General features: G+C 44.7%; 1 pseudogene; it reads left to right on the top strand.

The window, feature by feature from the left end:
- Window positions 1-988: 988 nt before the first annotated feature.
- Window positions 989-24,263, top strand: LOC150015398 (5'-nucleotidase domain-containing protein 2-like; annotated as a pseudogene).
- The last annotated feature ends 1,772 nt before the right edge of the window (window positions 24,264-26,035 follow it).

Raw genomic sequence — 26,035 nt, forward strand, 5'->3', positions numbered from 1 at the left:
TTTCACTTTAGTCCCATCACTGCCTTGTCACTGGCCCCGTTCTCTCGTTCTCTCACTCTCAGAGGTCCCTTACCCCTTGGCTGTGTGTGGGAGCCTGCTGTGCAGAGTGTGGAGCGTGAGTGCACAGCTGCGTGAAGGGTCTGCGCTGAGGGCTGTGGGCCAGGGAATGCATGCTGGACCAGAGAGCAGAGACCTGCATTCTGGTCCCAGGTCTATGCTCTCTGTGTGGTCCTGTGGCCAGGGGGCTTGTTTCCTCAGCGGCAACCTGAGGGTAACCACCACTCCCTGGCTGCAATATGGCAAAAATGAGGGTGACAGGGGCAAATAGGTATGAAAGGCCTTCAGAACTGAGAAAAATGCTGCGACGTAAAATGGGAGACATGAAACCTTAGAAAGCGGGAAGGGAATTCTGACACATGCTACAACATGGATAAACCTTGGCATTATGCTAATGAAATATGACAGTTACAAAAGTAATAGTTCCCTATGGCTACCACCAGTTCAGACGATGAATAAGGAAAGAAATGCCCTGATGAGTAGATAAGTGCTCCAAAGGAATATTCCAGTATTCCAAGATTCTCTCATGAAAGCCTCTTGTAGGTTTCAGAGGTCCCAGGTAGTACAATAAGGAAAAGAAGTAATGCATGCCATAAGTTAAAAACATAATTTAAAAATCTTGCTGTCAGAGGCTGGCAGACTGGCTGACAGCCAAGGGCTGCTCAGGCAGCAAGCACCAGGCATGGGTGGGGCAGGGCTGTGGGTAACCACTGGGCGCTGGCTGCTGCAGCCCGGCCACTGCAGGCAGTGAGCCACCGGATCCTCATCCTCCTGCTCTGGCTGTGGACCTTGGATCCTGGCATCTACCGATCCAGCAGGTGGGCACTAAGCTCTCAACAGGACCTTTGGAGACTGGTAAGAACTTAGCGGTCCCCAGAGGTCTGCAGTCTCCTGGTCCTGGGGTCTACCTAGAGCAGCAACATCAGCCCACATGATGCTGAGGTCTACACTACACCCAGAGAGCCTCAGTGCCACATGTGACATCCTGACTGAGCACCACCAGATTCAGAAGTATGAACACAACCTCAACTTTGTCATTTGTGGCCACTGCCAGGACATTCACTTCAGGAAGAGCTTTCTGATGACAACTGGCACCTTCCATCACGTGCAACTGGGGATGGCTGCCAGGGCCCTCCAGCCTATGCCAGACACTCAAGGAGCTGGTCTCCCTGCACGGGGACACCCAGAATACCCACTGTACCAGATAAGGGGCTTCCAGGCAAGAGTCACTCCATCAAGCAGGTCATGGACATCTCACTCTCAGAAATTGCGCTGCTCTCCCACATGGGGCCCACTTCCTGGGCCTCTACAAGACTGTGACAGGTGCCATTCAAGATATGCACACGAAGGGCCTCATGTGCCAGTGGATCAAGTGGGATGCGGAAAAGTACATCTGGGAGGGAGTGAGACATTCACTTCCTGAGCCTCCTTGTGGCCAGAGGAAACAGCTGTTCCTTGGCACCAACAATTCCTTTTGTTCCATGGTCAAGGGGATTCACACATGGTGAGTCCCAGCTGATACCAACTCTTCACAGTGTTCATCGTCCAGGAGGACAAGCCCAGGTTTTTCACTGACCTGTGCAAGCCTTTCAGAAAACTTGATGAGAAGGGCTCGGGGCAGTGGGACCACATCACAAACTGGAAAGGGCAAGATCTACTGACCAGGAGACCTGTTTGCCTTTCTATGCCTGACAGGATGGCATGGGCCCAGCATGCTCTACTCCAGAGACCACTTCTACAGGGACTTGGAGGATCTCAGGCTTTGGCAGTTCTGGTGCACAGGTGCCATCATCCCCAAGCTGGAGCATGACATCCGCATCCTCAGCATATACTCAGTGACACAGCAGCAGGTGCTCCCGGGATGCCTGCAGTGCATGCAGATGGATGTGCAGCTGCGTGATGCAGGTCTGCAGGTGCTGGCTGCCTGGGTGGAGAGATGGCAAGAGCTGAAGTGGGTACATTACCAAGACCCTGCTCAACATTCAGTTTGGGAGCATCCTCCACACCTTCCACAACCCCACCTATATCTCAGAGCACCTCATGCACTTCTCAGACCTCTGCATGGCATCCCTCAGCTGCCTGCTCAACTACCGGTGCACTTCACTTTCACACCCACAGCATGAGATGCTGCTCTGGATGCACCAGCTCTGCACCGGCTGCATGAAGATGCCTTTCCTGCAACGTGGCCCACACCCACTGAGGGTACCTTTATGTCCAAAACTGGATGCCAGCCCCTCCTGCCCTGCCTATTCTAGGTGTCTGTCCAGACAAACAGTAAAAAGAGTCTCCCTCACTGAAAAAAAGACAAAAACTCCATTAATCACTGAGATTTAAACTTACAGTAAGATAATTATGTTTTCAAGTGCAAAAAACTCCTATCATACTCCATTTCTGGATATATGCCCCAAAGAATGGAAACAAGGGACTCCAAGAGATATTTTTGCCCCCATGTTTATAACAGCATTATTCACAATAGCCAAACAGGGAAGCAACCCACATGTTCATTGATAGGTGAATGGATAAGCAAAATGTGGCATATCCATACAACGGAATATTGTTCAGCTTTAAAAAGAAAGGAGATTTTGACACATGCTGCAACATGGATGAATCTTGAGGGCATTATGTGGATTGAAATAATCCAGTCACAACAGGACAAGTACAGTATAGCTCCATTTACTTACAGGAAGTATCTGGAATTGTCAGATTCATAGAGATAGCAACTAGAATGGTGGCTGCCAGAGGCTGAAGGAAAAGGGAAATAGGGACTTACCATTTAATTGGTACAAATTTCCATTTCACAGGACGAAAAGTTATGAAATTGGATATGCAATAACGCAAATAAACCTAACATAACTGAAGTATACACTTAAAAATAGTTAAGATGATAAATTCCATGTGATGTGCATTTTACTACAACTTTAAAAAAATAGGGGACATGGGCCCTGCACACCCAGACCACTTGTTATACATTTCTGAGACTCACCTACACTAAACACTCAATCAATATTTATGGAATTAAAACTCTGTGTTTTCGTTTCTCCCAGAGGGGCTTCGGTAAGCGAAAAAGCCTCTCAAGGGAGAGAGAGCTTTGGTTGAATGATAAGGCTCTGGCCACATCATTGCTCATATATTGGAAGAAGGTTCTTCTGAAGAGGGGAAATCTGAGCTCTCAGAGTACAATCAGACCAGCGAGCCGCACTGGGCGCATGGGTGCAGGTTCTGGGACCACCACAGGAACGCTCGGCTTCTGTGGTTTCCTATCTCGCTTCTGTAACCTCAGCTCTCCTGACCCAGAAAAGAGACCCCAGGATAAGAGGTGCTTGTTGCTCACTCCAAAGAGCAGGAAAAGAAAGGCATGCATACACTCTGTGAAGGCCTTTCCTTCTGGTCATCCTCCCACCACCCCTCTCAGCAGACCTCAGCCCTTACTTTACGGAGAACTGCAAACCACAATACGCCCACCCCTCAGTCAGTAATTCACTCACACAGGGAACCTTTCTTTTGTCTCCAGGGACTCTGTTGAAATGGCTTTTGCCAAGGTCCACCAAGGTCAGCCATGTCTTTGCTCTTGAACTTAATGGCACTTGTCTGAATCACATCTACAGTCACTGCTTGTACTTTTCTACTTCCTCAGCCTCTCTTTCCTTGGTGTCTATAACATCTCAGCCTCCTGGTTTTTCCTCCAGGAGAGAAGAGCAGTCTGTTGATGCAATCCAAAATATATCAGCCTACCAGGGCACAGAAGGCTGGCAGGTGAGTCTGAAAGGGCAAATGGGAAAGAGGCCACAAACGCTTTCTAATTCAATTTCCGCACGGCAGCTTCAGCAACTTTTCTGTTGCACAAATCTGATTTTGTCATCCCTTCACTTAAAAGTATACAAAGGCTTCACACTGCCCCAGGATGCTGTTTGAATCTCTTAAACCATCCTGGTGTTGTGGTCTGCCTAAATCTTCAGGCACACACCCATCACCCATCACTGCCATGCCCCTTACCCTTCCTACTCTTCCTCTCTCCTCCAATCCTAGCCATTCTGAATCAATAGTCAATGCAATGCCCTCTCTAGTCTCTGCACCCATCTCCCTGCCAGCTCCTTCCACAGGTCAGTTCTTCCTTTAATTGTGGCCTCCTCCAGGCAGCCTTCCCTGACCACCCAGGATGAGACTGTGTGCCACTCCTGTGACTCCTCTCTCACTCCTCATTCCTATTGTAGCATACTGTATTCATCAAACACTATTGTTTTCGCTTATCCCCCCCCCAACTGGAAACATATTTGAAAGCAAGAACTGAATGACCCCAAAAACCAGCACAGTGCCTGGCATGCAAGCACTCAAGATGAATTTGAATGAATACTCACAATAATCCTGTGGCATTGATATTCTTATCTCATTTTTTATAACTGATAACACTGGAGTATGGAGATGTTGAGTGACTTGCCCGAAGTCACATCGTTGGCTCAAAATGAAGCCCCCAAAGAACCTGTGTTTCCTAATTTTTTATGGGTGCTTGTTCTACCTCCCTGGGTTCCCTGCCAAGAATGGCCCTGAGCTGCCAGGAAAAAAGTGCTGCTGCTTGCCTGAAATGTCCAGAAATGTCCAGAGTCTGATTCCATTGTGTACAAATATTGGCCTCTCCCTCACTGGAGAGTATGTATGAGACGTGCTCTTGGTCTTTAAGTTTCCTTTTTTCTGCTGGTTTCTCTGGCAAAAAAGGCAAGAAGCAAGAACTGAGCTAGGAAAAAATAATGGCAGAGTGGCAGAGACGGTAAGTTCTATAGACAAATGTTTTTGCTGGAAAGGAGTGGGGTGGGGGGTGAGATTGAGCAACCCAGTGTCTCTACCCTGGCCAGGCAGTTAGTCCAGCAAGCCTGACCCAGCACGGGAGTGCTTTTCACATCAATCTATCCTGTGGAAAACTCCAACTCCCCTTGCAGCTGATGTCCATGCTCTTGATTCATTTTCTCAAAGCATCTGAGGGCTAAAGCCTCTGGTTGTAAGACAGAAATGGGAACACTGAGAAGCAAAAGACGAACCACCTATTTTTTGTGAGCAGTTATTGGATTCCTGGTTTTCCCCCATGTGTTCCTCCTTCTTCCTGTTGAATAGAGAGTGCTTAATAGAGCGATTGTAGGCTTTCATCCACAGGAACAAACAGCTGTCAAGGCTGCCTCTTGAAAAACTGGTAGGATGGCAACGTGGGAGTCTCAGGGAAATTCTTCTTGATGATCACTTAAGTCAATAAGACTGGCACTCCCATTAAAAGGAAAGGGGTCATTATGTCCATTTTATAAATAAAGGTGCAAAGAAAGGCAGAAGTGTTTTGCCCCAGTTCATAGCACAAGGAGGCAGGGAAGCAAAGCAGATTCCTGCCTCCTATCCTCTCCTGTCTGGGGAGGCTCTTTCTGGCCCAGACAGAAAGCACCTGGTTATAGGATGTTGTCCCAAGCACACCACTTTCCCAAGAAAACTCACAAGTGTAGAAGCCTCCAAAAAAAGGGACAGCAGAAAGATACACATGAGACAAAGTAGAAATATATTACATAATAAATAAATGAACACAGCAGCTAGAGCTTGGGGCTCAGCCAGCTGAGTGGTGACAGATTCAGCTGCCTGAGCCCCCCTCCCCAAGAAGGAGGCTATAGACTTAGGGTACACTCTCACTTGAGGGATCTGCAAGGACTTTACATATGGAGCCTTTTAAAAAATAAAGTATTTTATGCTTAGGGCTTTAAAAAAGGGGTGCCTTCAGTGGAACAAGTTCCATAATAACATGCTGCTTCTGTCAGTCCCTGTGGGAGGGAGTCAGGGCTTATGGGTTGGTGCCCCAGTGCCCAGTGGGTTTGAGGTGGAGTAAGTGTAGGGGGGTGGTGGGTTCGCATGGATAGGGACAATTGCTTAACTTCTGAGCGGTGACTTCTTCATCTCTAAAATTAGGATGATAATACTTACTGGACAAGGTTGTTCCAAGGCTAAGTGAGATGGCGTCAGTTAGGTGCCTAGTAAGAGCCCAGTGCTAGATTATGCATTTTATGTGCATGAGTTTCCTTTCTCTGACTTTTAGAACAGGCACCCAGACTCTGGGCTTCCTAAAAGAGGTGAGGGCAGTGATGAGCTTGAATCCCATCACCAGGGCCCAGCTGCCCAGAGCTACCGATCTCAGTGTGGGGGGGGGGGGGGGGCCTGTGAGGAAGATGCTGTTATCAGCTCACAGCTGGAAAAGGAGCTGTGCTTCATGGTGTGATACAGCCTTGGCCAGCCCATTCCAGGCCCTGTCAGCCAAGAATAAACCCTGCAGGCATCATGCGCTCTAACTTAGCAAGGAAGGCCACAAAGGCCCACTTGGCCTGGGATCTCTTCCTCGGGGCAGCATTGCAAGAACCCACTCATCTCACCAGGCAAGACCTCACATTTGGGGTGGTACTTTACTAATCACAGCCACCATTTCCATGCCCAGTCATGAAAGCACCTGAATCACTGATCATCATTGTAAGGGGCTCATCAAATCTCCAAAGAAAATCCAACTCGTTCTTCCCATCCTGCTATTCTCTCAATGAGAGCATATAAGAACCCATCCTGTGTCATCCTGGGGGCCAAGGTGGACAGAAAGCAAATAACAATATGGCCCATATTCCACAGAAGCTCCAGTAGCGCAGGAAGCTGGACACCAGACCTCCCCTGGTGTTGTCACTTGCCAGCTCCCCATGTGGACGACAGCTGCAGGGGAACAAACCACGTGTGCAGTGGCAGTGACCCAGAGGGTGACAGCAAAGTGGAGAACAGTGGCTGCCATTGTCTTTATGGAAACAAAAAAGGCGGAGGAATCGGAACGTGATTTTTCAAGGTTATGGGAAATCTCTCCTTATCCAGGACTTGTTTTGGGCCATGTTCAAGTGTGGGCTGAATCCTAACCAGGCTGTTCTTGGCCTGGTGGTGTGTTTATTACTTTCATATAGTCGTCCTAGCAGTTGTCTTATCAACGTGTTTAGGCCCCGTGTTTGCTTTTGAACAGTTCAGCTATAACTGTCTTCCCCTCACCCCTATATTTGCTATTCTTTTTACTCTCCTAATTGTTGTTGTAACTATAAGTACTATGTTTAATTTACAAAGGACAGTTCATTGTTCATGTGGAAATGTATCCGACCACCCTTTCATGTTTCACCGAACCCATTACTCAGGATTCTGCGATCTCATGTCATGCTTCTGGATACTGTAAACACAAAGACTTTGCAGAGAAAAATTAACAACAACAACAAAAAGCAGGGAAAGTTATAAGCTTACATGTTCTGTTTTGTTTTAAAACAATGAATGTGTATTTTGTTTTTCTTTTAAACTTTATGTAGTGAATCTTCTAGACATGGAAATATATTTTTATTAGTTTCTGTGTCATTGACACATTAAATACACAAATCTGATAAAATTAGGAATATAGTGATAGTTCCTTTAATTCATCCAACAAATTTTATTATGCACCTACTATGTGCCATTTGCTGTTCTTATCACCAAGGATAAAGGAGTGAATGCTCTCTTGGCAATAACAGTCTAGTGAAAGGAGACAGAGAATGATGTCAGGTAGCAAAACATACAAAGAAAAAATATAATAAAACAGGGTAAAAGTGGCAGAGACGATGTAGGTACTATTTTAAATAAGGAGGTCAGGAAAGGTCTCTGTGATAAAGCGAAAGAAGTAGCAATGTGGATTTCTGGAATCAGAGTGTTCCTAGAAGAGGGAACAGCCAGTGCAAAGGCCCTGAGACAGCAGAGGATTGTCAGTTTACAGGAAGAGCCAGGAAGCCAACATGGCTGCAGTGGAATTAAGGAGGAAATGAGTAGTGGGGGAGGAGGGCAGAGGAGCAGGTAGAGGACAGCACAGGAAAACCTTTGGGTCTCCATAAATGGTTCTGTGCAGAATCAGGGAAGGATGTGATATACTCTCAGTTTCTGAAGGCCCACGCTGGCTGCTGCATAGAGAATAGACTTCGGGGGTGGAGTAGAACAAAGAGGTCAATGTGGGCCACTGCAATACCTCATGATTCTTAAGGAGGCAAGAACTCATGAATCCTTAACTATATAACATATAGTTGATATTTGGCATATATTTTCCTGCACTCATATAAACTAGGGTTTTTTTTCCCTCCTTGGTGAAAATAAAAGTTTCATATTCTGTAGCTGACCACATAATCTGGGCTTTCTTAAATGAAATGTAACATTGACTAAAATTATGTTACTAATATATTCTTTCCATTTCGTTCACTCTAACTTGAAGAAATATGAGATTCTTTTCTCTTTCTTTTCTTTCTTTCTTTTTTTTCTTTTTTTTCTGCATAAAAGTTCTCCTAACAGTCATTCTCAAATCTCTGAGAGATTGGCATAAAAACAGGCTGGAAATTGAGAACTCTGCTTTATTAAATGTTATTTTCTTTTTGTAAAATTGTGCTTAATCATTTCTAAACTGTTCATAGCAGACTTTCACAAGTTATCCTTAAAGAATGTATGTGATGATAACGTTCAGGGATTGAATCATATTCTGAATTAGAGTATCTGAAAGTTTTCAGCTTTATAAAGATTGTTACTGAATTTTGTAAAAACTGAAGAAAGTAAAAATGGCATTGTTACACATTGTACTATTTGTTTGTAATATCCAGCGTCCCTCCCTACAGGCCAGTCTCTGCAGAACAATTATACTTCCCTTCCTGTTAACATGGGGCTTGACCATTCAACATGCTGCAGCCAATGAAATGGGAGTGAAAGCGGCCAGTGCCACTCTTGCCAGAAGCTTTGAAAACTAACACATGGTTTCGCCCTTGCTCTGTGCTTCTGCCATGATGCTGGCATGACCCAGAGGGGGCTGATCCTTCAGCCTAAGTTCTGGAATAAAAATAACACAGAGCAGCATCCGGGTAGCCTGCAAACCGAGGCCTGAGGGAGAAAAAGACCTTGCGTATTGCTAAGACATTGAGAGTTGGGGGTTGTTGGTTACTGCAGTGTAAGTAAACCCATGCTGACAAAGGTATATATCTATATTTTACACTTTTTTTTTCTTCAAATACATGCAGCCTTTAGAGTAGGGTCTGTTGCTTTCTTACAAATCAGGATGGCCAGATTTGGACTAGCATAAAAGGATGAGGAGAAAATTCAGTGGCATTTTGAAGACTTCTTAGTCTCAAGTGGTCTGCATGTTCTCTCCGGCTTAGTGACACTTCTGGGATTTTCCAATTCGGAAAATCTCCAGGGTGAAATTTCATCTGTGACCGTCCCTTTCAATATCTCAGCCTGGAGCTGGGGATACAGAATAGTTCCCCGTGTCCTGAAGACAGTAAGCTTAATTTTTAATAAAGATCTGTTGGCACAAGAAGGTAGTGAAGAGATGGCACTGGAGGATGGGCTGGTCCCTATCATCCCAACTGGCCTTCCAGATCCTGGGTTGAATATTGATGAGGATATTGACAACTTATCATTTCAGGGAGTGTCCTGAAGTTACTTAGAGACCTTCCTAAAGGTGAGTATGTGTCAAGTCACTTGTAATTCCCCAGCTGGCTTACCGATGCACTTACCATACAAATCTGGGCTGACTGGCAGGGAACAGCCGCTGCCCGGCTCTCTCCCCCTCTGCTCTGTCTTCTCCATTCATACTGCTCTCCATTCAGTTTCCCAAACACATCAAAATATTTCCTACATTAGAAACTGCAATGACTGCTTCTTCCTCCTAGAACAATTCTGATTCTTCACCTATTTTATTTTCTGAAGTATAACAGACGCTTCCTGAACAGCTGGAGCTCCTGAGAGAGAGCGTGACACGAGGCGCGTGCTCTCAAACACCTTCCAAGAGCCTGCACCTCTCCCCACCGGCTTGGGCTCCCGCGCTTCCTGCCTGCAGGTGCTCATTTGCTCGCTCTTTGAAGGGTGCCATGGAGAAGCACCTCACAAACCAGAGGTGTGAATGCCAATCAAGGTTAATAATATACCTTGTTGTTTTCCTACTTTTCTGTCCCTTCCCAATTCAGTTTACCTGCACGCTGCTGTTTAATACTGGCTGTATAGTCAAAGTGAGGGGTCTGCCATCAGAAGGCAAGGCTTCCATGATGCCGAGTGGAGATGGTAACCTCCTTTAAGTGGCTGGGACAACCCCCAGAGTAATTTCTCTTGCACTTCAGGTCCACCCTGAAGTGTGGCTATTTTAAGCCATACATACGATTGCTATCACTCTTTGTTCCTCAAAACGTCCACAGATCCTCCTATAAGTATCTTGGTTCCCTTTATTTCTGCAGCAGTGCCTCACTCCAAGGGGGAACAAGAGTAACTTTTTTTTTCTCTCATTTAATTTTCCAGGTGCATAGGCACCTTGCTTAGAGCAATCCAAATAGAAGAGGAAAAGAGTCCTGTTGAAGGACCGTCAGCCCTAATGCCATCACATGGCTTTAGAGTGACGAGAAAGGTCCCTCCACGGGCTGTGTTCCATTGGAAAGGACTGAAGATAAATTTTTTTTTCCCATGACATTCTCATTCCACAGCCCATAATGCTTCCTTCTCCATTCTGCAAGAGTGTACTACATGGAGCAATATGCATATGGAACACACACATGCACACCTGCATGTGCACCAGCCAAAGCAGGTGGAAGGGTTTCTTCTGTGAGCTGGCAACAAAGCTCATTAGAGCTAAGTATAGTGACAACGTCTATAAAGAACTAAGCAAACACTTCATTTCCAATTATTATCTGAAACTTGGAATGTTTTATACCTTTTAAATATTTTGCTATCATCAGCATTATCTCTATTTTATGTATTCTGTATCTTACAATTCATTACAGACAATATAAATATATTATTACTACTATTACTAATAATAAAATATGACATTCTGACTGCTTATTTAGTGCTGGATACTAAACAATTCACATGAATTCTACACCTTAATTTTTTAAATAACCCTGTGAGATAGATATGATTGTTGTTGTTGCTGCTGTTGTTATTGTTATTATTATCATTTTCCAGATCATAAAACTAGGGCTTAGAGATGTTAACTTTTGCTTGGGTCTCACAGCTAGAAAGGAGTGGAGCTGAGTTCAAATCCCAGATACCTGACTTCAAGACCCAAGCTCTTAAACAGAAATTGGTTGTCCCACTATGGAAGTTATGTGGAAGAGTAGAAAGCAAGAGAGACCAAAATTCAACATTTAAATAGGGTAAAAGCAGTAATCATTTTGCCTAATAAACCCACTTTTACCTAGCAGTGTCTCCCTCTCATTGCAGTACAGACTGGGACAATTTCCCAAAATTCTTTCCTCATTTATTGGTTACACTGTAACCACATTATGTCACTGGAGCCCCAACCCATAGAAACAATCTATAAATAGCTCAGTCTTCTAATGAAACTTTTGGGTAATCCACTAAAACTCATTGGCTGGAGTCCAAGAAGGAAATTTCTTATCTAAATTTCATTCTGACTTAAACAATATTTTAGTAAGAACCCGGTATACTTACAGTACATGTAAATATCCCCCTTTCCACTTACAAAATTTATGGAAATTCCAGATGAGATACTGCCACCAAGAGAGACCATCTTCTCAGAACCAAAGAAATGTCATGATCTAATATTCTGAGGAACAAAATGTGAACCAGCCCCTCTGGAAAGACCTCATGAAATACTCACTTAGAAAAAGGCACTCATGGCTTGGTCTCTAAACACACAAAGACTAGGGTTGAAATAATTTTTTTGATATCCACATAGCAGGGAGCATAGAATTCAGCTGTAAATATTAGGAAAGCAGACAAATGTCTTTTCATGGGAGTGCAAGATGACAGCCAGGCACGAGATCAGTCCAAACATGGTCAGACACCTGTGTGACCAGCTGCAAAAATCACAGCAGGCGTGGGGCTCCAGGCAGCCTCCTGGAAAATGTGACAAATAGTCCAGCAGCCCACCCTGGAACATACGTGTATATACAGTGATGTGATGCTGCCTAGTATGTATATTAATTATTTCTGGGGCCTGACAATAACTCTTAGGATTTCTGGAGCAGAATTTCCAGGGCAGCACTCCAAACTCTGCAGGCAGAGGCATGGGGGGAAGGGAAGGCTGTGAATTTCCCACATGTGGCCCTAGGGGCCCTTCCAGGAACCACCTTCCCTTTCTTTAGCCACATCTAAATAGTGTCCAAGCCTGGCCTGAAAATAGAAAATAAAATAATTCAGTCACCTCCTTGAATGGGTCGCTGAATGTGTACTCATCACTACAGTATTCCCAGCACACCAGAACTTCATCACACTCGCCTCATGCAACCTTTTACATCTTCCCTAGAGGAAGCCTCTACCTACCCCAAGTAAGTCTATCTCTCTGTTGCTCCTTCTATACCACATGCCCATTCCTACTTTCTGGGCTCTGGGGTACATTCTCCCTGCCTGAGAAGCTCTTAACTTTCACTGCACAAGCTCAATCCCTAGCCCTTCATCACATTCCATCAGACCCTAAAGTTGGCTTGGCTCAGATGAGTGCTTGGTTGTCTGTCCTCTTTATCATACTCACCCCTTTCCACCCTGGTGAGTAAAAGGCTGCGGGAAGTAACTGTAATTAGAAACAGAAAGCGTCCTTATGTTGTGGTTGCTTATCTCTGAAGACTGGTGAACCAAAGCTGAATGCAGAGGAGATCTGTGAGGGAACAGTAAGTGTGTGAAGCTCTGGATAGAGCTTGGAACATGGGTCCTCACCTCCAGACCATTCTGGGTGCTGGCAGGATGGCACAGAAAAACGGGAGAGCAGAGAAAGTGGGGACTCATTGGAGGCTGCCCTAAAGTATTTAAAGGATGACCAGTGGGAAAAGGAGAAGATTGTTTTACACCTTCTAGAATGTTATGTACCTAGGGACTGCCTGTCAGCAAGATGATTTTACTGTTTCCTACATGGCCTTTTAGACATGGTATGAAGATAACAGCTGAGTACAGAAGACACTCAGCTGCTCCAGCCATTCCCCAACCTGGTTTCACACTTTCCCAGTGCTCGTTATCAGCATTGCAACATTTGGCCTTAAATAAAGTTGTTTTTTGTTTGTTTGTTTGTTTTGCTTGTTTTCCTTATGGGTGTACATATTTTCTTCCCAAAATTTTCTTAGTTTCTTGAAGGCAGGGCTTGTATGCTTGAAACTTAACCATGTACCAAATTTATGTAATTATATAATCTCTAATAAGATGTAGTTTCTTCATCTGTTATTGTATTATATAAAAAGAGAAAGGTGAATTTTCATCATCTTTGCAGAGTTTTCTTTTCTCTTAAAACTACACAGATTTGACTTCTGGCCAAGATGGAGGCGTAGACAGAAACACTGCGTCTCCCTCCACAACTAAGAAGGAATACAGATACCTTGAAACTAGAAAAAACCAGAAGCTCCAGAAGGTCAAGCTGCATGGAAGTCCAGCAAAAAAAGATATAAAGAAGAAATACTCATCCAGACAGGTGGGAGGGGCAGAGCCGGGGCAGAGAGAATGCGGTGTGGTGGTGGCAGCAGCAGCAGCAGCGGCAGGCCAGCAGAAAGCAGAGTCACACGTTTTAAAAAGTCAGAGGGACACCTGAGGAATGTTCCCAGCTCCTCACCAGATCTCATAGCTCATGGTCCCAGCACTGGGGAAAATCAAGCTTCATTGCCTCTAACTGTGCAGACCAGTGGGGGTTAGGGTGGAAGCAGAGACTGCCAGTCTCAGCAGAGTCCGCTTGTTTAAAGGGCCCCCACAGTCCTAGAACATCCGCAGACCCACCCACTCTGGGAATGACGTCCAGAGCAACAGCTGGAGGGGCGCAAGTCCATTGTGGAAGTGGGAGAGGTGCCTGAAAAAGAAGCGAGTGCTGGGCAGGTGGCATTGTTCCCTCTCAGACCCCTCCCCCACATACAGCATCACAACGTGGTGAAACAGGTCATCCTGTACTTATGAATCCCTAAGGCTCCACCCCTTACAACATAACAGGAGCAACAGCTCTACCTGGAATGTGGAGGCAAACAAACACAGGAGCCTGTCAGAATGAGGAGACAGAGAAGTATGGCCCAAAAGGGGAGACAGATCAAGGTTTCAGTGGGAGAACTAAGAGACAAGGAGAGAGCCAACCAAACAGAGGAGGAGACAGACAACCTAACAGACACAGAATTCAAAACACTGGTGATAAAGATGCTTGAAGGCTTGACAGATATGCTTGAGTACGGCAAATGCATAAGAGAAGAAGTGAAGGCTATGCTAAGTGAAATGAAGGAAAATCCATACAAAACCAGCGGTGAAGGGAAAAAAACTGGGGTTCAAATCAATGATTTGGAACATAAAGAAGAAAAAAAGTAAACCAGTGCAGAAAGAGGAAGCAAGAATTGAAAAAAATGAGGAAAATTTCCCAAATTTTTTGAAGGAGATGGACATACAGGTCAGGGAAGCACGGAGGGTCCCAGGCAAGCTGGACCCAGAGGGGACCACACCAGGATGCATCATGATTGAGATGCAAAAGGTGAAAGATAAAGACAGAGTCCTGGGGGCAGCAAGAGAGAGGCAGAGTTGCCTACAGGAGGGTGCCTATAGGACTATCAGCTGATTTCTCAGAGGACATTTTTCAGGCAGGAAGGGACTGGCAAGCAGTATTCAATGTGATGAAATGCAACCTACAACCAAGATTACTCTATCCAGCAAAGCTATCATTTAGAATGGAAGGACAGATAAAGTGCTTCCCAGACAAGGTGAAGCTAAAGGAGTTCATCATCACCAAGCCATTATTATATGAAATGTCAAAGGGACTTACTTAAGAAAAAGAAGATCAAAACTACGAACACTAAAATGACAACAAACTCACAACTATCAGCAACTGAATCTAAAAAATAGAAACAAAATCTAACTAAACAAACCAGAATAGGAACAGAATCATAAGTATGGGGATTATCTGGAGGGTTATCATCTGGGAAGGAAGAGGGGGAGAAATGGGGAAATGGTGCAGGGATTAAGAAGCATAATTTGTTGGTACAAAATAGGGGAAGTTAAGAATATAGGAAAGGGTGAAGCCAAAGAACTTATATACATGACCCATGGACATGAACTAAGGGGGGTGGAATTGCTGGAGGGAAGGGGAGTACTGAGCACAGAGGAGCAAAGGGGGAAAAATGGGAACTACTGTAACAACATAATAATATATACTAAAAAAAAACCCACACAGATTTATTATCTCGCAGTTCTGGGGGTCAGAAGTACAACATTGTTCTTACTGGGTGAAAATCAAGGTGCCTGCAGGGCTTCATTCCTCCTGGAGCCTCGGGGAGAATCTGTTTCCTTGCCTGTTTCCTTGCCTTTTCCAACTGCTAGAAGCTGCCCACTTTCCTTAGCTCAAGGACCCTTCCTCCATCTTTAAAGCCAGTGATGTAGCATCCTCAAATCCCTTTCAAATGTGACTCTCACTTACAAGGATGCTTGTGTATATCAGGCCCATCTGGGTAATCTAGGATAATCTATCCTTCTCAAGACCTTTAACTTAATCTCACCTACAAAGTTCTTCTGCCATACTCACAGGTTCCAGGGATTAGGATGAACATCTGAGAGGGGCTGTTATTCTGCCTGTCATAGGTGGGGAGCTCTCATCATCCCCAGGTCTGAAGAGACAGGACAGCAAAAGGTTTCCCGAACCCAGAATGAGGGATGGCAGGAGGGGGGTTTAAACCAGAGCTCAGGGGTGGTGGTGGTGATAAATACCAGACCTCGGTCCCACCCTACTCTGTAGAGTGTTTTTGAAATATTCTGACTTAAATTAGAAGCAACGTAACATACATATAAATCTGACTTTAGGAATTCTGGATGAAGGAAGTCAGTTCACCTGAAGGGAAAGGAACTTTAACACAGTGGAGAAAGCAGACTCCCTGGGTTCAGATCCCTGTGTTACCATATACTGGCTAGGTGACCTTGGGCAAATTATTTCAGCCTCCCATGTCCCCATCTGTAAAATAGGGATAATGGTAAGAACATCTGGCCCTGGGATGGCTTTGAGAATTTAATGAATTTGTGTTTGTGGAACACTTAGCATGGCTAATAGTGAGCATGACTGTCATTCTTCTTTAGAGAGGTTGCAAATGTACCTCAGTGAGCAGCCTCTCCACACTGCAGACAGAGAAAACAAAAATGGTTTCACAATAGAAGGTATAGGGTCAAACCCTCTGAACCACAGGACCTCATTTTCAGACATCTTTCTCATATTGGGCAACTCTATGTAGACTCCTTACAGAGCACAGAGCAAGCAGGATTTGTACATGTAACATGCCCATTGGGAAAGGCCGACTGGTGTTCAAAACATCCTTGTCAAATGGAAGTAACAGCTCTCTGGTGGATTTAAAATATGTCCACGAAGTTTCTCATGCACCCCCCCCCCCCTTCAAGAGGTGAAGGCTTCTCCTCCCCTTGAATATTGGTTGGACTTAGGGACTCACTTCTATTGAACAGAATAAAGAAGTGATGTTGGGCAACTTTGAAGGCTAAGTCATAAAAGACACTGCAGTGTCCTCCTTGCCCCTTCTCTTGGATCACCTACTAGGGGGAAGTGAATACCACACCATGAGGATACTCAGGCAGCCTATGGTGAGGCCCATGTCCTGAGGAACTGAGGCTTCCTGCCAATCAATGGCCATGAGAGTGCACCATCCTGAAAGCGGATCTCCAGCCTGTCAAACCTTCAGATGAATGCGGTCACTGTTGACATTCCGACTGCAGCCTCGTGAGACCCATACCACCTTGAGAAGCCACAGCCAGATTCTTGACCCTCAGACATTGAGATAATAAATATTTGTTGTATCTAGTCATTAACTTTTGGGGTAATTGGTTATGCAGGAGTTTGGGGGTTCTTTTGTTGATAAGATATCAACAACCATTCTGATTCTTTTACCATTATCATCTTGAAACTTGTTTCAACATCATACATATATGACTGCTTGTACACATCGATCAGTGAACCTGAATCCTCTGAGATTTGTAAAGGTATTTTCTATGTGCACATATGTATGTCCAGTGAGCTGAAGGGACATCTAGGGGGTTTCCTTTGCACAGTCCTTTTTCAGATGCACAAGATCTGCGTTGGGGTGGTACTGGTGTAGTTTGCCTTGTTACATGTGGCCAGCAGACCCTTTGCCACCCTTGAGGATCCTACCAAAGACTTAAGAGAATTTTCCTAATTCATTTTGAAATAAATCCCCCAATCTAACAGAACCTGACTATTGTTCTCTGGCAATGTCTCATACACCAATACACATAAAATTACAAAGGACTGAAGTTCATTCATTCATTCATTCATTCACTCATTACTAATAAATAGCTAATTTATAATGGATGTGCTAGGCATAACCTGTGCCCTCAGGAACTACGAGATAATCACTATAATGCAGTTATGTCTGAACTGTAATGGAGCAGCATTACAAGACTCCTGGAGAACAGTGGAGAGACTGCATGGACTTTAAAGAAGAACCAGTGTTTGCACTGAGACTCCATTCTAACTTTTAAAAAGGATTTTGTAGCAGCTGAAGGACCCCTACCCTGGCCATGAGTGGAAAACCAGAGGAAAAAGAACATGACGTTTTTGATCTGCAGTATTATATAATGCCTAGTGGAGTATTCAAGTTCAACAAAAGTGCCAAATAATAACAACCATAATCCAGGACGTCAACATTAGCCCTGAACACCCCCTTGGTTCCTATGAAAGGTTGCAGTCAAGTGCTCAGTGCCGGGCAGGTCACGGCACACATTTCTTTTTCCTGGCAGGCTTTGTTCCAGGTCAGTCTGAAAGGTACACAATGCTGCCTGAGCTCAGAGACAGGCGGAACTCACATAACAGGTGGAATTATATATCAGTAAGAGACTTACAGAGTGTTTATTCACTTGCCAGATTTATTTATCAGGTATGGGATTGAAAGGATTTCCCCACAGGATATGTAGAGATTAGTGTGCAGTGAAAATGCTTTTTCAACAAATGCTTCCACTAATCAGGTCTTGGTTTTCGTATTCTAGCAGAATGTGCTTGTTGCCCTTCACTGGCATTTCTGGCAGGAACAAACATACACGCTGACAAACAAAGCAAGCTGAAACGTGGGCATCTATCTATCACTCTGAAGAGCAGCTGTCACTCGTTGCAAGCCCCCAGGCATATTTTAGTATTACGTCGGATTAGTATGTATACGATGCAACAATTCTAGGTCTACAGGAGCCTAAAACACCTGAATGAGAAGGGGACATTTCTTTCTCCTACTGCTTTGTCTACCTGCAAGCAATCATTTGATGATTTCCAAGCTTCTCAAGCCCATGGTGGGTCTAAGGAATGTGCTCATTAAGAATCAGCTGCATCTAAGCTTAAACATGCAGCTGAACGTTCACAGGTCTCCTGAAGGGCAAATTGAGAGCAAGGACGAGGTGGCTCCAGCAAGCTTCTTACACAAGTCTCTTTCACTGCATCAATAGTGAGGCCAAAGCAACCAGATGAGGAGTGAAAACTTTACTCCATCATCTGGCCTGGTTGAGGCTAAACATCTGGATGTTACATAAGCTATTGGGGTCATTCTTCTTGCTTTCCTTTGTTCTCTTTTAAAGAATAATCCTAATGGTTCAATCTGTTTTTTTTTAACTCTAAATTTTGTATATTTTTCCATAAGATTTTTAAGCAGGCTGGTCTTGATTATTTTTTCCATTAAAAATTGTATAGTAAAGCTCAGAGAGGAAATCACCAAAATAAAGCTAATAATCACAAAGGTAATTTCTGATCCTTCCTCAGGGTCCTCAGATTTCCATTCATCTTCATCGTGGGCAAATGGCCTTCCCACATAAAGAAAACACCAACATGCTAATTAATGGTCACAGGACCAATGACTACACTTTGAGAAGCACTTGCTTCTGCACAATGACTCAACTTTACACAAAGGGGAATGAAAACAACTCAGGGAATTTCCTTTTGTTTAGTTCTTTAGAATTATTCAAAGCACCTTAAGACACAACAATAGACTAGAAAGCATTCTCAGGCCACAGCTGACGGTAAGGCTGCCAAGTTCTTGTTCAAACACCCCTGTAATCAGGAGTGAGCATCCTGGTTCTCACTACATTATGCTCTCCCTTGTTGACCCTGCTCCAGGCCTCCTTGAGTTTTAGGAACTGATGTGTCCTCCTCTGCTCACTTGAGTCTATAATAACTTCACTTCTCTGGCACTCTCTTTTCTGTCCCTTGGTTACTCCTCTAGCTCACTTACTGCCACCCATTCACTCCTAAAGAAACAAGCATGTAAATGAAACGGTGACACACTGTGTCTCAGGCACTGGGCAGAAACTTTCTCTGTTTGAGGAATATGACAGAGAATCTGAGACTCAAGAAGATTAAATAACTTCCTTGCTAAATGGATGAATTGGAATGTGAACTCAGGTCTGTCAGTAGAGGTAAGAGTGTAAAATCATAGTTAAGACCTTGGCTTTTGAAGTCAGCAGACCTGGGTACAAATTTGAACTCTGCCACTTAATGGTGTAACATTGAAATAATCATTAAATTTCTCTAAATCTCACTTTCCTTACTGGAAAATGGAGGTGATAACAGAACTGCCTCCAAAGGATTTTGTGATAATGAGAAAATAGATGTAAAGTACTTGGTATAGAGACTGGCATGCTATAAGCTTTCAATAATTATTAGTCATCATTATTAATATCCATTAGACTTGCTATATTTTACTCTATTGCACAGCTTCCAAAAGAACACTCTGCCTTTTGCTGTTTGGCTCTAAATAAAATACCCTAAGTTATTCTACATAACAAAAACCCAAAGAAGACTTGCTCAAACCATAGGGATTTTGATTGTTGGCTCAGCAAGAAGTCTGAAAGTAGATGGTACTAAGGTAGGCTTGGTGACTTAATGCCACCATCAAGGAATCAGGATCATCTATTATGCCTCGTGACTACAGTATGGCTGCCACAGCTCCAGACATCATATCCTTGTGTGACAGAAGGGCAGGGAAGAGGACAAGAAGAACTTTCTCCTTGTGTTTCTCTCTCTTATCAGGAAAAAAAAATATTTTTTAGATGCTTCCAGCAAACTTTACCTCACATTTCTTTGGTCAAAAGTCATTATGTCTACACCTAATCTTGGCATAGAAGAATGAAAGTGCTGTGTTTGTCTAAAAACTTTTTTTGTTAAGAGTCAGATAGTAAATGATTTAGTCTTTGCGAGCCAGAGGCTCTCTGCCACAACTACTCAACTCTGCTATTATAGTATGAAAGCAGCTGTAGATAGGAGGTAAACAAATGAGTGTCTGTGTTCCAATAAAATTTTATCTACCAAAAGAGTCGGCAGCTGGGTTTGACCAATCCCTGGCTTAGAGCAATTATGATTCAATGGTGTCACTGAACACATGGCTGTGCAGACTAAAGTTGGGCACCATTAGCAAGGAAGAAAGGGCCATGGCTGTGGGGCAGGGTATGCCACAGGACAGTGGTCTCACAGCACTCCCAGGAAAGAGGAGAGATTTGAAGTTGGGAAGAGCAGATCTGGAACTGTCAGGAAGCTGGGGACTACACTTACATAAAGATGCAAAAGGGTTCCCTGGTGTCTATACTAGTGGTTCAAACTGCTTTGGAAAAGCCTGAGGATTCCCCAGAGGTACCTGGGGTGTATGTCTGAGGGATCACATTGAGGAAGCCAGTCCCCTGTCTGCTCCTCCTCAACTTTAGCCAGAGACCTTTTACTTCTATCTGCTCTATATATTGTGCTTCTGTTTTGGGGTCCTACTTAGGGAGGAACAGAGAAAAATATCTAATAATAAAAACATTTAGAACGACTGGCCTAGAAGATAAAGATAAATCTGCCCATAAAACATCCCTTTCTAATTATATTTCCTGTGATTCCACTAGATAAACTCTGCCCCTATAAGACACTCTTCAAATAGGCCAAGTATTTCTCATTCTTCTATCCTTGTACCTTTTCTTCAGCCTTGCACCCAGGCTCATCTGCATGGCCATGACTCCCCTCTTAATTCCACTCAAGTAGAAAGTTTCCCAACATACAAGGCTCTTTGTCAGTTTAACACATCTATTTTATATTTGCTGTGTGCAAGTCACCAAGTTACGTACTCTGTGTGAAAAGAAATATAAAGAAGTAAAAGCTACAGCCTCTTTCCTCACATTTCATAATCTAGTTGTATCAAAAGAATATAAATGACAGTTGAATATAAAGTAATGAGAATGGTTAGAAAATACATGTATTTTTAAAAAGAACATACACTTCCAAATGAGTTTTACCCTGTCAAGATTCCTTAGAATACACGCTTTCTACTAAGGTGGCCATGACTTACCTTTTGGGGGGATTTTCTCCTTTGGACATACATTTAGATCCAGTTTTTAAACCACTGAAGAAAATCAGTCTCATTCAGTTAGTGTACCCTACTTCCTTTTACCAAAAATTATTTCTTTTGGCTTGATCCCTGGTTTTTTCACTGGACTCCAAGTGACATCTGGGTGGTTACGAACATCGTGCCCCCTTCAAAAAAGCAGCTGCCACAGGTTCTGAAGCTGATTCTTCTGAAGATGCCTCCACTGTCTCAGGCAATGGACACTGCACAGCCAGGACCACACCCTGGAAACAGAGCAGGGGAGGCTCTTTCAGCGGGCATAGCCAAGGAAGGCTTCTCAACTGAACAGTTAGAGTCAGGCCTTGAAGCTAAGTCAAGTTTGGTTAAGAATAGAAAAAAAGATTCACAGATAAGGAAGCACTTTATTTCCACACCTAGACTCAGAAATCTGGATTCCAGTCTTGGGCTTTCCATTTACTAGCTATGGACCTTGCACTATTTATTTAACCTCAGTGGGCCTCAGCCTTCTCATCTATCAAGTGGGAATAACAACTGTGGTACATTTACACAATGGAACACTATGCAGCAGAAAGAAAAAAGGAACTCCTCTTTTACAACAGCATGGATGGAATTGGAGAGTATTAGGCTTAGTGAAATAAGCCAGGTGTCAAAAGACAAATACCATATGATATCACCTAATACAGGAAACTAATGAACAAAACAAATGAGCAGAACTGAACCAGAGGCATAGAAACAAGGAACAGAATGACGGTGACCAGAGGAGAGGGAAAGGGAGAGAAGGGGGGTAATTAGAGGAAGAGTCTAGTCAAGAAACGAGTATAAATAACCCATGGACATGACAACAGGGCAGGGATTGATTGTGAGAGCAGGTGGGGTGGGGGATGGGGGAAAGGAGAGAAATGGGGGAAATTGAGACAACTGTAATAGAACAACAATAAAAAGTAATAATAAAAGAAATGTTTGGTTAAAGAAAAATAAAAATGAAAGACTGAGAATGATTAATAATAAAGCAGAAAACTTTGTACAGTAAAAAATAAAAATAACATGGGAATAATAAGACTATCTCTCAAGGCTGTTGTGAAGACTAAATGAGTTAATAGGTGTAAAACACAAAGTACAATGTGCGTAGTTGCTGCTGTCAGTGTTATTCATTCCCACCTCTGAGTAAAATTTCATTGACCAATTTCCCTGGCCCATCTCAGGGATTCATGAATTGCCCCACTTTTCAGATATTAAAAAGCTTATTCTAGTCAAATTTAAAACTTGCCCATCTCAAGTGTCAGTGACACTTGCCCATCTCAAGTGTCAAGCTGGCTGAGGTTTGGGAACTTGCATTTGGGAGGACATGACCAGTTGTTGGTTCCCTCTTGGATCTTCAGTCTTCTTGAGTCACTGGCTGGTAGGACAGGTCTCTCAGGACCCAGAAAACAAGAAAGCTCTTCAAGGAGGGGCTCCGTTGCGATTAGGGGTTGGTAACAAAGGCACGAAGCCAGCCCCTTCTCTTGTGTGGTACTTCTGTGAGTTGTTTCCATGCCCCTTCCCCGCTGACGGAGGTCCCCTTCCAGGGCAGCCTGTGCTGGCTGGCCGTACGCTTTTCTTCCACGGGCCCTTGTGTGTGCTGCTCACCTAGCCCTGCCTCTACCAGGGGAAGTAGGTCCACTTTGCCGACAATAAGACTAGTTAGTGTCTGTTTACCTTGCCAACTTTTGGAAGTACAGGCTGTTCCAAATACCTCCTTCTCCAGCCACTGCAAACAGCCCTCTCTGCTCTCAGGTCACACAGGTGAACCCCAAACTTCAGGAGACACCTGGTTCTCTGGAGCCCTCCTCACTGAGCTGGAAAAGCACAAGACATGAACACCTTGCTTTAAAAAAAATTTTTTTTAAGTTCACTGCTGGCCTCTCCGGGGTCCTTTAGCCTCCAATCATACAGCCTGGAAGTGAGGGTTTGGAGGAGGGTCAGACAGCAGTACGGGACATAGGTTCAGCAACAAGCCAAGAAAAGTGAAGGAAGGAAAAACGTCCCGGTGAGCAAGGGAAAAGCGGATCCTGCAATGCCTCGCACACTAAATAAGAATGCCTGGCGCCTGCAGCGGGGTCGAATGAGGTCAGAGGGGCTTATCTCTCCGTGTGCCTGGAATTAAGGGCCTCCTGGGGCAGCTGCAGAGCAGGGGGCTCCCGTGTCCTCCTCTCCTTGCGCCGGGAAGGACTTCTGAAATGCTGGGGGTTTAGATTCTTCCACCAGCGAAAGGGAGGCTGTGGATTGCTTCTCTGGTAAGGAAAGCTCTCAAGACACAAAAAATAGCTGTCGGATTGTCTGTGTGTCTCTTTAAGAACCAATTTTCAGTGTAAGGTCCCTAAAGCAAAACAAACAAAACACTCCAGAAAACCTCCACAAACCTGCTTCAGTCACACGCCCCAAATCCTGATTCTGAGTTGGGGACAAAGGGAGGTGCCATCTGGGCTATGAAGTGTAAATCGCCGAGAGGAACCTCGAAATCGGAGGGCTGCAGACCGGCGGCCTGGGAGAGCACGAAGCCCGGGGGTGTTTGCATTCATTAAAACTTTTGCAGGAGGTCGACGCTGGCAACAGACGCCCCGCGCGGCTGTCGCGGACCGCGGCCGGGACACAAACAGCGCGGTACTGCCACCTTGTGGGCATGGGCGGCGCAGTCAGCGGGCAGGCGGCGGGTGCCGGGAGCCTCGGAGGAAGGGGAGGCTGAGCTGGAGCCTGCGGGGGCGGGGTCCGAGGGCGGGGGCGCTTCGGCGCCGATCACGTGGGTTAGCAACAGGCAGCAGCCAATGGGAGCACGAGTCAAGTATTGCGTGCGCGCCGCCCGCCGGAGGTGTTGGCCGGGAGTGGAGGCATCCCTTTGCCAGGGCGTAGGACCGGGAAGGGGAGTGTGAGGCTGCGTCCTAGCTGGGAGCCCCTTGCCGCCCAGCGGACAAGCAGTAGGTGGAGAATAGCAGAGTGCTTTAAAATGGGGCTTTCAGACTCCAGCATTCCAGCCCTCCAAAGCAGCGACCCCGGGGGCGGCGGGTGGGAAGCAGAGGAAGAGCAGGCGGTGACCCCCATCCGGAGCCCGGGCCGATTTCCCCCTTGCACCAGCCACTTGTTGCTGTGCCTGAGACTGGGGACTGCCTCTTGGATCCAATAAGGGAATTAAAATGAAAAGAACAATGAAGTTCCTGGCGGAGTCTGGTTCATGCAGGTACCGAAGACAGAACCAACCTTAGCTCCTCGGAGATCCAAGACTTTGGCCCCAAGAGGCCAAAGCAGAAGAAAGTCAGGAATTGGGTCAAAAGAAAAATTCAACTTAGTGGTTGGTTTCAATTGCTGTAAACGTGAAAGCCACATCCAAAAGTACATCTAATGACTTGTACGGTAATCCCACCATGTTGACATAAACCAGTCCACAACACTAAGTGTCAGAGGCATGTCCCAGGACATGGGCAAAACCAGGCCCAACAGAGCCAAGCGTGGTTTCCGTTCCATTCTCGCTCTTCTGGTCTTACGGTCACACATTTCATCGTGTTAATGTGTGTGTGTGTGTGTGTGTGTGTGTGTGTGTGTGTGTGTGAGAGAGAGAGAGAGAGAGAGAGTCTATAATGCTTTGACTTTTGTTCTTTGGGAATTTGCCTTGTGTTTTCTTTCTCTGAAACAAATACAAATAGCCAATGGCCTGAGAGGGCACCTAATACATTGCCCTGCCTCGAGGCTCTTTACAAGACTATAAACTATGATACTTTTGTAAGGTGAAACAAGAATATTTCAACCTGCAGCAACTAGCCTTCCTATTCTTAAAGTTCCCTAGGGAAGGATGCACAGCACTCTTTGATAGTCTACAACAAATGCTAACTACTTTGAGTAAGATATAATAAAAATTTTCTGATCCCGGGTTTTATTTGTTTCTGTTTGAGCTCATTCAGGGTCAGGCGACCCAAGAGGCAATTGAACATCGGCCCAGAACCTTATGGGTAGATGGTGTACTTCCCTCTGCCAGAAACCGAGGTCAGTGGTGCCAGCTGCCACTGGGAACTTTGCCTTGTACCACACGCCATGGAGACTCACCAGGGCAGGGCAGCTTTGAGTAGGTGAACCACTCTGCATCACGTTTTCTTCCTTTATTCCTCCACAGCCAGTTGAGTTCTTGGGTTCACTCAGTGAGCAAGCCTCGTGCACTTAATATGTGTGGGAATAAACCTACTAAACTCGACAGTTACGTTTATGCTAATTTGACATATATTGGATTTTTAAACATATCATACTCTAGTTCTTGACCAGCAAGAGGTTTTGAAGATGCCATGAGGATTCGACAAATATTTATTGAGCTCAACTAGGTGCTGAACCTTTGTTTAGGTACTGGAGATACAGCTTTGCAGCAAGCAACTTGCATAATGAAATGAACTCATGAGGAAAGGAAGGGGAGGCTGGATCAACCCGTTTCCATATTCCAGGAGTAAGTCACCTATGCCATATTAGTTGATTGTTGCTTTCTCTTTTTTCTGCTCCCTCAACCTCCTCCCTTGAGGAGGAGGAATGGTTCCTCATTCCTTTTGGGACTTAATTTGATCATGGTGCAATAAGATCACCCACATGTTTAATGTTATTAAAATAATATAGTGAGATGAGAAGTCACAGGTTAGGAATAAAAAACA

This window comes from Furipterus horrens, unplaced genomic scaffold (assembly GCF_987537825.1).
Source record: "Furipterus horrens unplaced genomic scaffold, mFurHor1.1.pri manual_scaffold_3, whole genome shotgun sequence".
NCBI classification, from domain to species: Eukaryota; Metazoa; Chordata; class Mammalia; order Chiroptera; family Furipteridae; genus Furipterus; species Furipterus horrens.